The sequence below is a fragment of the Callorhinus ursinus genome, unplaced genomic scaffold, assembly GCF_003265705.2.
Source record: "Callorhinus ursinus isolate GAN/ISIS: 27379988/994484 unplaced genomic scaffold, GSC_fseal_2.0 scaffold34, whole genome shotgun sequence".
Lineage (NCBI taxonomy): Eukaryota > Metazoa > Chordata > Mammalia > Carnivora > Otariidae > Callorhinus > Callorhinus ursinus.
The window spans coordinates 4006979-4022107 of NW_027397096.1; the positions used below are offsets into that span (position 1 = coordinate 4006979).

Genomic DNA, 15129 nt, shown 5'->3' on the forward strand with positions numbered 1-15129 from the left:
TTGAGGGGACATGGTGCCGCTGAAGTTAAAGTAGCTGATTTAATTTTCTTTAGCAATCTGTTTTTATCCATCCTGATTATTTCTGTGAGTCACAGCTTAGAATGTGTTAAGAAAAAGGGCCCTGTGTTCTCTCTAAAGGGAGACTCAAACCAGTCCCCCGTTCACATCAGAAGTATAAAATGATCCCCTTGAGAAGGTGAAGGAAAAGATGGGACCCTTGGCGTTGATTCTCATAATAATCAGCTTGAGTGTTGTAAGGTTTGGAATTGGGAAAAGCTTGCTCAAGATGGGGAAATATTAGAGGCAAAAAGAACCGGAATGCTGCTATGTGAGAGACTTATTTAGAGACAATGAATGCATTCATATGGAGATGTGGTTGGTGGTAGTTTTAAGCTATTCAGCTTTGTCAGTCAGGTGTCTGAGACAATATTTTGTGTGTGCTTAAACCCAACCCCCTCTCCCAGGGATTGACTCTTGGAAGCTGAATCTTTTGAGGAAGTTTCCTGTGAGTCTGAATCCAGAGGGTAGAGGACTTGGTAGGGTCTGTTATCTGCTCAGATAAAGACGTGGAATTGATTGCTGGTGAGTTACTGAACTCTTCCTAATGAATGGTTGCTAGGCAAAATGCATCTCAATCAGTTTAATCCCAATAGTTTACAGGTCTGCTCTTGGTGAGGGCCAGAGCTGCCTTTCTAATGATACTGCCCTTTAAGAATCCTGTTGGATTTGCATATATGTTGCTCGGTGGCTCACCAAAGGGGGGGGGGGGAAGGAACAGAATGACTTATGGATCTCACTTCATCCATCTAAGAGAATTTAGCTTTTGGTAACATTGGGTCAGCATTGTCTTTCTCCTGGATCAACTGGTGAGTAGGGTTACTCTTCAATTGTAGGATACCACTGTATTTGATTATCTTTGGTTTTGTAACTAGTAAGGCAGTGAACTAACACATTCATTTTGGAAACAGGCCAGTGATAACACTGCCCTTGGGTCTGGATGGATGGAAAATAGGACAGAGTAAACAATTGAGGGCATAAATAATGAATCTTCCAACTGAGCCCTGGGAGAGTGAAGGAGATTATCCTCAGAGCTGTTCAATCTGGCAGCGAAAGGGGAAAAGTCCACTGAATTAATTACCCTATGTTTGATACTGCAGTTATTATGGTATTGTTAGAGCTATTCAAAACAGAGGTACCTTTTATTTTATTTTTTAAGGATTTTTATTTATTTGAGAGAGGGCATGTGCGTGTACAAGTGGCAAGGGGGCACAGGGAGATGTTCAGACAAACTCCCTGCTGAGCAGGGAGCCTGACCTGGGGCTCCATCCCAGGATCCCGGGATCATGACCCTAGCCCAAGGCATTCGGTTAACCGACTGAGCCACCCAGGCGCCCCCAGAGGTTTTAACCATTTTTTTGTTTTGTTTTTTTAAAACCACTCAAATTGCTCATCTTTTTAGAATACAGCCCTTTGCTCCTTCCCCCAGCTTTGATCTATACGTTAGCATTCGGTGAATACTAGACAGTCTCTTTGGCCAGATCTTAGAATTTTACTTATTGGGAGGTTTTATTAGCTGTAAATACATGTGGTAATAGAAGAAAATGGAGAAAGCCTGTATCTGGTTTAAAAAATTTTTTTAATTTCTTTAGTACATATTGTATGTATCTTTACTACATATTATACTTTGAAATTAAATGTGGAGTTGTAGGGTAGCATTATATAACAATTCACAAAAGGTTAAGACAAGAGTTTCTTCAACCCCAGAGTCATTTCCAGTATTGACATAAACATTTTTTACTTTTAGATTGGTTTCATTCAGTGAATGAAATAAGCAGTCTCAGTGTTTTCAGCATTTCTCTGAAGTAGAAAGAATAATGCCCTGAGAATGTCTAAATAACTTAATGATTCGGTAGTGAAGCCAGACCCAGAGCCAAGGTCTCTGAATTCTTCCTTTGAATTTCTAATACATTTTTTTTTTTTTTTAAAGTAAGCTCTGTGCCCAAGGTGGGGCTTGAACTTACCACCCTGAGATCAGGAGTCACAGGCTCTACTGACTGAGTCAGCCAGGTGCCCTGAATTTTTAATATATTTAATTCTTCTCTCGAAGAACTCCTTTCAGGATCCTTATTTGAAGTGACTTGAAATTTTCCTGTTTCTACCATGAGAGGCTGTTTTTACTTCTCTAGTTGTGAAGGAAATCCAAAGACCAAGATGCCATTATCAGTCAAGAGAAGGAGGAAGGTTCAGGATGAGGTGTTGGAGGAGTCAAAGACTGAGCTGTAAGGCAAGGCCAAATTGAAGTTTTATGTTATTTGGTGCTGATGGATCTCAGGGAGGGAGCTTTGGGCCTATTAGATCAAATTCAGTCATGGTTGAGTTTGTTACATGTCAACCTAGCTGAAAAGGGCAGAGGCATCTTTACAACACATGGGCGGAACTCTAGTTAAGGATTCATTCCTGATCAGGGAATACAGTCGGGTCTTGATTATTCATGCAGAAGGGCCAACAGGCAAAGTACAGATAGGTAAAATCCAAAGATATTCCTACCAGTAGCTTTAATAACTTACTCTGCCTTTTTTTTCCCCCTTCCTCTGCTTTTTAACTAGGATTTTATGAACAAACTGATTAGAGATTTGTTTTCTTTCTCTGGTCGTTCAAGAGACCAGTAAGTAAGATATCCACAAGCTTGAATTAAACTTACTGTTTTGATCATCAAAAGTAATATATAAGTCATTACTGGACCTAGAAAAGTTTAGCTCAGTTTAATATCCTTGAGATTATTTTTTTAAGACTTTGACCCTTGTTATCTAATTACACTGAGGTCCTATGGAGAATTGAGATCTTCCAAGTAGATCATAGATGAACTAGCTTTCGGTACTAGCATCTCCTGGCCCCACAGTATTGGCCCATCATTCATATGTGGGCAAGCCGTAGATAACCAAAGAAGTGTTACCAAAGCAAACCCCTCCTCTTAACATTGGACTGTATATACTCTAATGATGACAACTGTTGGCCAAAATGAAATCCATTTAGAAGTCAGATGTCAGGTTGTGATTAAAGTAGTACTATACATTATAAATTTCAAAGCTAAGGATTTCTTTAAGTGCTGTTTGGTGGGAAAGTGCTTGTTTCTCTCTCTCTCTCTCTCTCTCACAGTGGAAGATCAGCTGACTATTACAGTAGATTTAAAAGGCAAGGTTTCCATGACCAACCACTAATTCTTTGCACTGAGCAAAGTGGTTTTGAAGATCAGTTGCTGATCTGAGTGAAAATCAGATTTTATGCCACTTGGAGAATTGAAGGGATTTCGACACTATCCCTGTTGCTTCAGAGGAGAAGCATAAGTGTTCTTAGTCATAACTTAAGTTTCTTTCCTTCCAAAAGCTAAAGTATTTTTTCCATTGGCAGTTCACTTATCACTTACTATGTAAAGGATAGAACTTAATTTATTTTTAAAGGACAGAGGTATCAAGACTATGAGAAGTTAAAGACAGCTCATCCCAGGTCACAGTATATCAATGGAAAAGATACATTTCCTGAGTTCCTGAACGGACTGTCTGTATTAACCAGCTCTTCAGCTGGGAGTGGACGTACTATTGTGAAGACATTAATTTTGTAGCTGTGAGGGTACTGGTTTGGCTTTTGCTTATCTTACTCTCCCAGAACCTTTTTCATTCAGCAGAAAGTGGGACTAGTGGATTAATGAAGAATCCGTATCTTGGTTTTAACCTGTCCTGCTACACTGTGCATTCACTAAAGTGCTTTACAAAGGATTTTGGTACTTAGGTTTCATTCAATCCCTGTGAGGTTATGGTGCAGTTGGAGTGTAGAGAGACAAAAGGAACCTTTCCTTTTAAGAAGCACTCTTCACCTATTTCCATAGTCCATGGCAAAATTAAGTTGGAACAAGTTGCTTTTTCAGCAGGCTGTATTTAATTTTTGCCTCTTCTCCAAGCTAAACAAATGTCCTTACTGAAATACATCATTCTTGTCATAGTATATTTTGGGGAGGTTGTTCCAAGTGCACTTGTAAGTAAGAAGTTGATGCCACTTATGTGTGCATACCAATTCTGTAATTCTCTGAAATTCTGTTTCCACCAACTGCCTCCATCCCCCCATCTATCCACATTGGCTCATCTCTCAGCTTCCCACAACTAGTTAAGAAAGTACCATTGCTCAAACAGGGAAATAGTAGTCTTTATCAAAGTCTATCAAAGTCAGAGTTGTGTGTGCGCGCACATGCAGACTTGCATTATTTTGTTGCATTATTGCTTAAAGAGTGTTTCTACATTACAGAAATAAGCTTCCACTCTTCTGAACAAGTTGGTAAGTTGCTTTTTTTTTTAGAAGGGCAAGTGTCTACGGTTAAGCTTGAAATGAGAGAGAGGACAACTATATTGATTATAGTTTAATTGCATTAAAAAAATTTGTTGTTGGGACTCCTGGGTGGCTTAGTCGGTTAAGCATCTGCCTTTGGCTCAGGTCATGATCCCGGAGTCCTGGGATCAAGTCCTGCATCTGGCTCCTTGCTTGGTAAGGAGCCTGCTTCTCCCTCTCCCTCTGTCTGCCGCTACCCCTGCTTGTGCACGTGCATGCGCTCATTTGCTCTCTTTGACATATAAATAAAATCTTAAAAAAAAATCTGTTATGATATTAAAAGCTGTATTGCTGTCTTGCACTGAAACTAGCAGATAAGCCATGGAGAACTACAGTTTCTCAGTGAGGGCCACTCTTAACTAAGCCGTTTAAAATCGCTATCCCATCCAGTATGCCTCATCTCCTTACACTGCTTTATTTTTCTTTCCATAGCATTTATCACCTTCTAAGAGTCTATGTAACTTACCTGCTCATTAAATTTGTCTGACCCTCCCACTCTACCCCATGTAAAAATGGAAGCATGAGTTTTTGTTTTGTTCTTTGCTAAGTCCCTCACTCCTGGAGCAATGTCTTGTTACATAATAGGTGCTCAGTAAATATTGGTATGAATTAATTGGAGAGGTATTCTTTAAAAGATACCTGAGGATTAGAATTGGAGTATATGGGAAGAGATTATTGTCTTACTGGAGCTAGTACTAAATTAGGGATCACATTTCTTGACTAGCTTAAGGGAAAGACTATGTGAAAAAAAACTCAAGGAATTTGGGGTTAATTAGCCCAGATTAGGGAAATGACAGATATTTTATAGTATAAAATATGAAGGAGCATTTTATAACGATAGATGACTAGCTCTTACTCACCTTGAAGACGACCCAGGAATAGGCTGAAGCATAATAAGACATGCAGAAAAATTTCCTGATTTTGAAATAAATACTGGAACAGGTGACCAAAGAAGGATGGTTTCTCAGAATTGATTTTCAACTGTGGCACCATGTTGGAGGCAGTGGTGAGAACAGAAAGAGAGAGCCAGGGGTCAGAAAACCTGGTTGTAGTCTCTAGGCACTTATGAGCTTTTCCTAGTTTCTTTTATCTCTGAAAATGGGACTGTTGATCCTTGCCCAAACTATCTCATAGGGCATTTGAGAAAATCAAGTGAGAGAATTCATGTGAAAGCACTTAGAAAATTATGAACCTTTCTACAAAAGGAAGCAGTCATTAATGACTGTATAAAATCACCTTTGTTAGTAATTTAGAGTCATGGAATCTGGAAGATGGTTTAATGATCGGTCATCTAGTTCAGATTCTTAGCTCCTGAAAATAAATTTTCCATCATTTTTTTTTCATGACCCTGAGATCAAGACCTGAGCTGAAATCAAGGGGGTCAGATGCTTAACTGACTGAACCACCCAGGCGCCCCTCTTTTCTGTCATTCTTAAAAGGAGGAGTCATGGCTTTTTTTTTTTTTAAGATTTTATTATTTATTTGAGAGAGAGAATGAGAGAGAGCACGAGAGGGAAGAGGGTCCGAGGGAGAGGCCGACTCCCCGCTGAGCAGGGAGCCCGATGCGGGACTCGATCCCGGGACTCCAGGATCATGACCTGAGCCGAAGGCAGTCGCTTAACCAACTGAGCCACCCAGGTGCCCCAGTAGTCATGGCTTTTACTTCAGCATTTCTAGTACTGTGGCACTATTGAATAAGCTCATTGTTGTTTATGTTCGTCTAAAATTGCCTTTCTTCAGACTTTACTAATCTGTTTTTGAGCTCAGAAAAATATCTACTCCCTCCTTTGTACGATGGCCCTCTTAGGGCACCCTTGTTTAAGATCTTCATCATCTCTTGCCCCGAAATCACTGTAGCCACTTAACTGATTTCTGCCATCTCCTGTTTGTCTTTCACATTTTCAGCAGATTTATTTATTTATTCTTTGAATGACCCCATTTATTTATTTGAGAGAGAGATAGAGAAGGAGAGACAGAGAGTACAAGTGGGGAAGAGAGGGAGAAGCGGGCTCCCTGCAGAGCAAGGAGCCCGATGCAGGGCTTGATCCCAGGACCCCAGGATCATAACCCAAGCCGAAGGAAGACACTTAACCGATTGAGCCACCCACGTCCCCCCCCCCCCAGCAGATTGATTAAGACATTTGATCATGTTACTCTCCTTGAAACCTGTCCCTATCTCCCCATGGCTTCAGGATAAAGTCTGACATTAGCTAATAATAGTTATAACTACCATCATTGAGCATAGACACTGTACTAAGCACTTTATGAATATAATCTTACATAATTATCACAGTTACTCTGTAAGGTGTTGGGACTACTTTTACACTGTTTTAATGGTAAAAATATTGAGCTGTGACTCCAGCCCAGCTTTATTCTTTTTTTTAAATTTTATTTATTTATTTTATAGAGAGAGAGAGAGAGAGAGACAGCACAAGTGGGAGAGGGAGAGAGAGAATCTCAAGCCAACTCCACGCTTAGTGCTGAGCCCAACGCTGGGCTTGATCCCAGGACCCTGAGATCATGACCTGAGCCAAAACCAAGAGTCAGCCGCTTAACTGTACCACCCAGGTGCCCCAACCCAGCTTTATTCTTGATCTGCTCTTCTGTCCCTCTAGTATGAAATATAAGGCTCTTCATAATTTGGCACATCAGGCTCATCTCCAGGTTTGGCACATACATCCAACACCCAGCTCTTCATACCATACCATACCATTTGTGGTTTCCCAAACATGCACTTAGTTATGCTAGTTTTCCAGCATAGTCGTGCATGCCTTTCATTATGCTAGTTTTCTCTGCCTAGAGTAGTTTAGCCTTCTCAGTCTGGTAAATTCTTACTTGGCTTTCAGTGATCCATATTGTTGTTCTCCCTTCTTTCTCACTGTTCCTTGGAAGTATTTGTTTCGTTATTTTGATTTTCAAACAACTTTATCCACTTTTTATTTTTTTTTTTAAGATTTTACTTATTTGTCAGAGCGAGAGAGTACAAGTAGGGAGAGCAGTAGAGGGAGAAGGAGAAGCAGGCTTCCCGCGGAGCAGGGAGCCCGATGCGGGGCTTGATCCCAGGACCCCGGGACCGTGACCTAAGCTGAAAGCAGATGCTTAATTATCTGAACCACCCAGGTGCCACCACTTTTTTTTCTTATTGAAGTATAATTGATGTGTACGGCATTGTATTAGTTTAAGATGTACAACATAATGATTTGATATTGCATATACTGTGACACATTCACCACAGTAATCACGTTTCTCACCAGGGATTTTGTCTGCCATATTAGTATTCCCAGTTGCTCAGGGACTGAATGAATGAAGGATGTTCCTACTAAGTGTTCTCTTTTTCCATTTACTATCCATATTACAGTTTCTAGGTCCCTCTCTGTTTATTATATCTTGGCTGAGCTATTTCTAGGCTTTCCTCTATTTCCATCAGAAAGTATATTTTAATGACTGCAGGAAGTGAACTGCAACCTTCCAAAATAACTTTTAACGAAAAATGTACCAAATGAGCAGGTTGTCCAGCTGCTGCTTTGGGAAAGGTTCTTATTACATTAATTTCTAGCCACCTCCTTGCCAGAATAGAGCCCAAATAAAAAAAAATAAGCAGAGAAGGGGCACCTGGCTGTTCAGTTGGTAGAGCATGCGACTCTTGATCTCTGGGTTGTGAGTTAGAGCCCCACATTGGGTATAGAGATTACTTAAAAATAAAAAACTTGAGGGGCACCTGGGTGGCTCAGTCGTTCAGTGTCTGCCTTCGGCTCAGGTCATGATCCCAGTGTCTTGGGATCGAGCCCCGCATCGGGCTCCCTGCTCTGCGGGAGGCCTGCTTCTCCCTCTCCCACTCCCCCTGCTTGTGTTCCCTCTCTCGCTGTGTCTCTCTCTGTCAAGTAAATAAATAAAATATTTTAAAAAATAAATAAAAATAAATTTAAAAACTTAAAAAGAAAAAGAAGCAGAGAAAAAACAAGCAGAGGTAAGCACTTTGTACCTGCTTTTCTCTTTTACTTTCTGTCACCTCAGCAGGGTCATCCCAATTTATAAGTCACTGTTGATATAAAGACCACAGTTTTCCCCTTTCTGTAAAACAGAATGGTTTCCTAAGGGAGTCTTAGTCCCTTGGGCTGTCACACAATTGAAAAGCAGAGAGTCTGGTACTAAATTCCAGGGGAAAGGGTGTAGCTCTCATCCAGAATTGAAGGCGAATGAGTCAGGCAGCAGGAATCTGTCAGCTCCAAAGTCTATTCAAAAGTGATTTAATCTTTGCTGTTGAAGCAGATTAGCAATGCCATTTGCCTGTCTAAAAAATGAGGTTACACAGGATTCTCTTAAAAGAAGATAAATTATTAGTGTAATAGTAGCTCCTGGCCTTGTATAACGTCTCTTCTTAGTACTACATGTTAGTGTCACAGGGCGCATCTGCTGCATCTAGGGTATAGAGATCAGGCCACAGTGCCTTACTTAGGGTGGTTAGGGTAAATAATACCAATTCTCAGCAACTCTCAGCCTAAATGGACTTCGTTATTGTTAAAATTCATCTTTATCAAAGGAAGCACTGGTTAATGATTTTTCTCCTGGCTCAGCATGCTGGGCATTAGCTGGAATTGCTGAGTGATTTGCAGTGGGGAAACCATGAGACCAATTTCTTGTTTGTCCACAAATTATCATTAGCAGTTTCATTTGCAGATTGAAGAAGCAGGAATGGGCTGTGTGCCAGTTGCAGCTTCCCTCCGATTAGGGCGTTAGTTCAATTATGTCCAATTAACTTTTATTGCAGATAGTGGTGATAATTACTTGCAAGTCAGTTTTTTGGCTGCAGTTATCCCAAGGCTGAAGTATGAACTTGATGGATTTTAATAACCAGAATGACACATTTTACTCCCTCCCTCCACTGTAGTTATTTCTTTTTTCCAAGACCTCTTTTAGATCAAAGCATTGTAAAAGTTCATCTCACAATTAAAATGTATTGTCCTTCTTTTGAAGAGCTGTGTAGGATCATATTTTAGAAGAATCTGTTAGAAGCAGCTTTAATGGCTTTTTATATTCTGAGATCATACCCTTGAGTTCATTGCTGCTTATCGTAAGAGAATAGACTGAGATGGAACTGAATGTCATTCACAGCAATATGTGCTTATTGTAAGATTATAGTAATTGGCAAGGTGCAGTCTAGTCTTCTGCTTGCATATGAAATTCTCTTTGAAGTGCAAAAGTAAGCTTTTGTTTGGGGCACTTTTATAGATTTATTTATTTATTTTTATTATTTTTTTAAGATTTTATTTATTTATTTGACAGAGACACAGCGAGAGAGGGAACCCAAGCAGGGGGAGTGGGAGAGGGAGAAGCAGGCTTCCCGCCGAGCAGGGAGCCCGATGCGGGGCTCAATCCCAGGATCCTGGGATCATGACCTGAGCTGAAGGCAGACACTTAACGACTGAGCCACCCAGGCGCCCCTATAGATTTTTTTAAAGACTTATTTATTTGGGGGAGGGGAGAGGCCTGCACAAGTGGGGGGAGGGGCAGAGGGAAAGGGAGAGAGAGAATCTCAAGCAGACCCCATGCTGAGCATGGCACCTGATGTGGATTGATCCCATGACCCTAAGATCATGGCCTGAGCAGAAATTAAGAGACAGCCGCTTAACCGACTGAGCCACCCAGGTGCCCCTGTTTGGGGCACTTATTTATTTATTTATTTGAGAGAGAGAGAGAGAGAGAGAGCACAAGCAGGGGGAGGGGCAGAGGGATAAGCAGACTCCCCGCTGAGCAGGGAGCCTGACATGGGGCTCAATCCCAGGACCCTGAGATCATGAACTGAGCCGAAGTCAGATGCTTAACTGACTGAGCTACCCAGGCACCCATTTGAGGCACTTTTAAAATCAGTAGCACACTAAGGATACATTTTGTTAGCCTATAGGAATTTTATATGTTATTTAAAAAAAATTTTTTTTTACAATTACAGAAGTTTATGTAACAAAATAGTCCAATATGAAAATGCTTATGACCTGGTTTTTATATTGTAGTAAAACAGGTGCTGTGGAGAGGGGACATGTGGAAGCAGTTGATTTCTTCTGGTGAACACACCCATTGGTTTTTTTGTTTGTTTGTTTTTTAAGATTTTATTTATTCCCTTGACAGAGAGAGCACAAGCAGGGGGAGTGGCAGGCAGAGGGGGAAGGAGAAGCAGGCTCCCTGCTATGCAAGGAGCCCAACGAGGGGCTACATCCCAGGACCCTGGGATCATGACCCAGGCCAAAGACAGCCGCTCAACCGACTGAGCCACCCAGGCATCCCAAACGAGCACCTGTTTGTGCTCGTTCCAAGGCTTCTAACATGATGGTGTTATTTCCTCCTATTACCACCATTCCAGTATTGTTCTGTTGCACACTAGTTGCCATCTCCATACATTCACCTATCACAAGATTCATAAAGGTATTAAACCCTTGCAATATTCCTTGGACATGTCTGCCACCATTTAATTTCAGTGACAATTTTTTGTCCATAAATTTTTTTCTACTTGGGAGGGGGAGCTTTGCTCTTGGTGTCTACTCAGTAAGCTCAAAGATGCCTCCCTAAAAAGTTTTTTTATTTTAGCTGTTATTTTAATAGAAAGTTGCATAATACCTTTGGAAACATCCTTGCTGGGTGGAGAGAGACAGAAGGAATAGTTTGTCTTTCTCTGAAGATGACCAAGTCCCTTCGCTATTTTTTTTAAGACTTTCCCTTCATTATTGTTTGATGGTAATCCTGAAAAGTAAATGGTCTTATAAGCAAAATCTTATCTCCTTAACATGCAAAAAACTAAAGTCGATTCCAAACTGGGACTGTTCCTAGATCTTCAGGTGGCTTGCTGTTTCTTTCATTTCGGATGTCCTTGCTCCCCTTAGTGTCCTTTGTTGTTAGTCTTTCTTCCCAAGGGCTCATCAAGCTTCTTAGATACTTCATGGATGTGGATGCATAAAAGTTTTGTTGAGAATAAGTGGCCAAAGAGTATGGCAGTGCATTTTTTTTTTAAAGATTTTATTTATTTATTTGACAGAGAGACACGGCCAGAGAGGGAACACAAGCAGGGGGAGTGGGAGAGGGAGAAGCAGGCTTCCCGTGGAGCAGGGAGCCCAATGTGGGGCTCGATCCCAGGACCCTGGGATCATGGCCTGAGCCGAAGGCAGATGCCGAATGACTGAGCCACCCAGGTGCCCTGCAATGCATTTTAAGAGCTTGCTTTTCTGGACGCCTGGATGGCTCAGATGGTTAAGCGTCTGCCTTCGGCTCAGGTCATGATCCCAGAGTCCTGGGATCGAGTCCCGCATCAGGCTCCCTGCTCCTTGGGAGCCTGCTTCTCCCTCTGCCTCTCTCTCTCTCTGTCTCTCATGAATGAATAAATAAAATCTTAAAAAAAAAAAAAGAGCTTGCTTTTCTTAGTGTTTGTGTGAAGTAAAGGAAGAAAGTTCATGGTTGCTTGGAGAAGGGTCGTAATACAGTTGCTTCTCCTCCAAAGCTTCCCTGATCACACTAAAAAGGAAAGAGGAGGAAAGGGTGAGTGATAAACATCATTGTTGCACAACTCAAAGCTCTTCATTGACTGTTACTGAAAGCCTTTCTGCTGTAGAATAACCAAGACTCTGCCTGCCGGCTGCTGTTGGTGTAAAAGTGGAAACACTAGTTATAGTGGGTGCTTTCAGGAAGTCTGGAGATAAAGTTTATGGTGTCATTTGAGACTTTTTGTATAGTGAGAGGAAAGAGTATCAAAACTCTTTTCCACTCTGGAAGCTACAAGGATTTCCCTTAGAGCATAGGGGTTTGTGTGACACTTTTGATGAGGTTCAGGATGTGTGCTTAGAAGGAAAGGCCTTGCAAAACTCTTACTGAAACATGAACATGAACTTGATGGAAATGCTAGTGAATGTCAGGCCTGAAAAAGGGTTATTACTAGGGCCCCTTCAGGATAGACATTTCTTTTGGAACCTTTCCAAAAGTGAAATTCTCCATCTCTAAGTAAGAGGGTGGCATTGAAAGCCACACAGTGGAAGCATTGCCAGAACAGAGTGGAGGTTGGGAGAGAATTTGAAGTATAGGCACTGGAGAAAATGTGATTTAGGTAAGTGTTGAAAAGAAATTGGAAGTTGATGAGGCAGAAAGATACAGGAAACCTATTCCAGATGGCAAGAACCCCACGTCAGCACTCACCAATGTAGAGGGAAGTTACCTGCATTAAGATGAAATATAATGGCTGCCAACAGACTATTCTCTCCAACTCTTCTTTATGATCTCCATCCCCAACCCCTTTGCAGACTTCAACACTGCTGCCTGTTTATTTTTTTTATTTTTGTCATTTTTGTTATTTTTTGGAAGTGAAAGAGTTTATTGAAGATGTAGAGAGATACAGATGGAGTGTCTAGGAGACTCAGAAAGGAAAAAAGGAGCCATGAGTCTCCTTTTTTGTGTATTTTTTGTTTTGTTTTTAAAATAAAATGGCTAGGGGCGCCTGAGTGGCTCAGTGGTTAAGCGTCTGCCTTCAGCTCAGATCATGATCCTGAGGTCTTGGGATCGAGCCCTGCATTGGGCTCCTTGATCAGCAGGAAGTCTGCTTCTCCCTCTCCCACTCCCCCTGCTTGTGTTCCCTCTCGCTGTCTCTCTCTCTCTCTGTCAAATAAATAAATAAAATCTTAAAAAAAAAAAGTGCAGAATTTTTATGTGTCCTATTTCTAGTCATGTTCAATCACTTAAGGTGGTGCCTGCTAGGCATTTCTAATGTAAAGTTACTCTTTTTCCCTTTTTAATTAGTAAGTATTTTGGAAGGAGATACCTTTTTTTTTTTTTAAGTAACTCATGACCCTGAGATCAGGAGTCCCATGCTCCACCACCTGAGCCAGCCAGATGCCCCTGAAGGGAGATACTTTGAAACTATGCAAATATCTTGGGGCGCCTGGGTGGCTCAGTTGGTTAAGTGTCTGCCTTCGGCTCAGGTCATGATCCCAGGGTCCTGGGATCGAGCCCTGCATCGGGCTCCCTGCTCCGCGGGAAGCCTGCTTTTCCCTCTCCCCCTCCCCCTGCTTGTATTCCCTCCCTCACTGTGTCTCTCTCTGTCAAATAAATAAAATCTTAAAAAAAAAAAAAACCTATGCAAATATCTTGTTCCTCTCCACTCTTTCAATTTATTAGTTTATATATTTACATTAGTATGGACTCATGATTTTCTAGTAGAAATTTTTTTTTCTAGTTTGAGTATAGTTGACACGCAGTGGTACATTAGTTTCAGGCATATAACAATAGTGATTCACTTTTTTTTTTTTTAAGATTCTTATTTATTTGAGAGAGAGAGAGATAGCAAGAGAGCATAAGCAGGGGGGAGGGGCAGAGGGAGAGGGAGAAGCAGGCTCCCCACTGACCTGGGAGCCTGAAGTGGGGCTTGATCCCAGGACCCTGACGTCATGACCCGAGCTGAAGGCAGATGCTTAACCAACTGAGTCACCCAGGGGCCCCGTGATTCAATTTCTTTATGCATTATGGATTTTCTGTTTTATTCAGTAGACTAATCTGTTATCATCATTTGCTTTTTTTTTTTTTTTAAAGGATTTTATTTACTTATTTGAGAGAGATCATGAGCGGGGGAGGAGTAGCGGAGAGGGACAAGCTGGTGCCGCACTGAGCTCGGAGCCCGATCTGCAGTCATGACCTGAGCCAAAATCAAGAGTCAGATGCTTAACTGACTGAGCCACCCAGGCGCCCCTGTTTATTTTGATGTTCACATTATCCCAGAATTTGTCAGTGTATCAGGAAAAAATTATATACCTATATATTTAATCCTAAAGATGACTAAATGATTTGTTGTCCTTTTATTTCAAAGGATTGGCTGATACTACCCAAACTGATATCTTATGAATAGTGGTAGTAAACAAAAGTTTTTAATTCTTCTATTGCTAGGACATACCTCCTTCACTCATGTACCTGTTCATGTACCCAGTTTCCATTATGTAAACTTCTCCTTTGGGGGTTTCTCTCACAGTTTGAGCATTCCATAGCTTTTGTGTTTTTTGACATGTCACCATTAGTCTTTGAACACTTCCTTCCTTTCCTGCACAGTAAGATGTTCTAGACTCATTTCTCTGTCTCAGCCATTTCTCCAAAGAGCCTTTGTTCCTGTTAATAAATTTGGAAATCATGTGTCTAGAAATCAAGATCTGTTTGGACCTTAATGAGGCTCATTGCTATTGGATGTTGGAGTCGTTATTCCTTCCCTCTGGGGATGCTCTCATACCACTTGGTTTCTGACTCCCCATAACAGGTCCCCCACCACTTTGTGGCTGACATCTTCACTCTGTTGGGGTACTTTCTATTTCCAATCTAGTTGAAGTGATTTAACAGAGGGAACTGGGTGAAGGCTGGGAAGGATACTCAGTTGGTGAGGGAGGCCCTGGAGAGAGTAGTTTACAGAGGAGAAACTAGGACAGGGAAGGGGCATACTGAGTGAAGGAGGCAATGTACCAGAATAGAAGAGTCACGAACTTTTGTTTGCTGCTGCTGTCCAAAAGATGTTCATTTGGGTAGTGTTAGTCATTTCTTTGAGGTATCTTTGAGGTAAAGGAAAACACATCATTTGGACATCTGTAGGATAAAACATGTATTTTTACATTTTTTTTCTGATTCATTCAATGCTAAAGTAATCTTGAGTAATATTCTTTGTTTGGATGGGGCTTAATATGTGGTATAAGACACATAGTTGACCAGTTAGAACCAGTCACACACTGATTTAAAAAAAAATCAGTG

General features: G+C 41.2%; 1 protein-coding gene and 1 pseudogene across 3 annotated transcripts in view; one reads left to right on the plus strand and one right to left on the minus strand.

Moving 5' to 3' along the window:
• Positions 1-15129, plus strand: part of FAM222B (family with sequence similarity 222 member B) — a 76103-nt gene that overhangs the window by 36024 nt on the left and 24950 nt on the right. The window lies entirely within an intron of this gene.
• LOC141370427 (small nuclear ribonucleoprotein G pseudogene) lies at positions 10629-10865 on the minus strand (annotated as a pseudogene).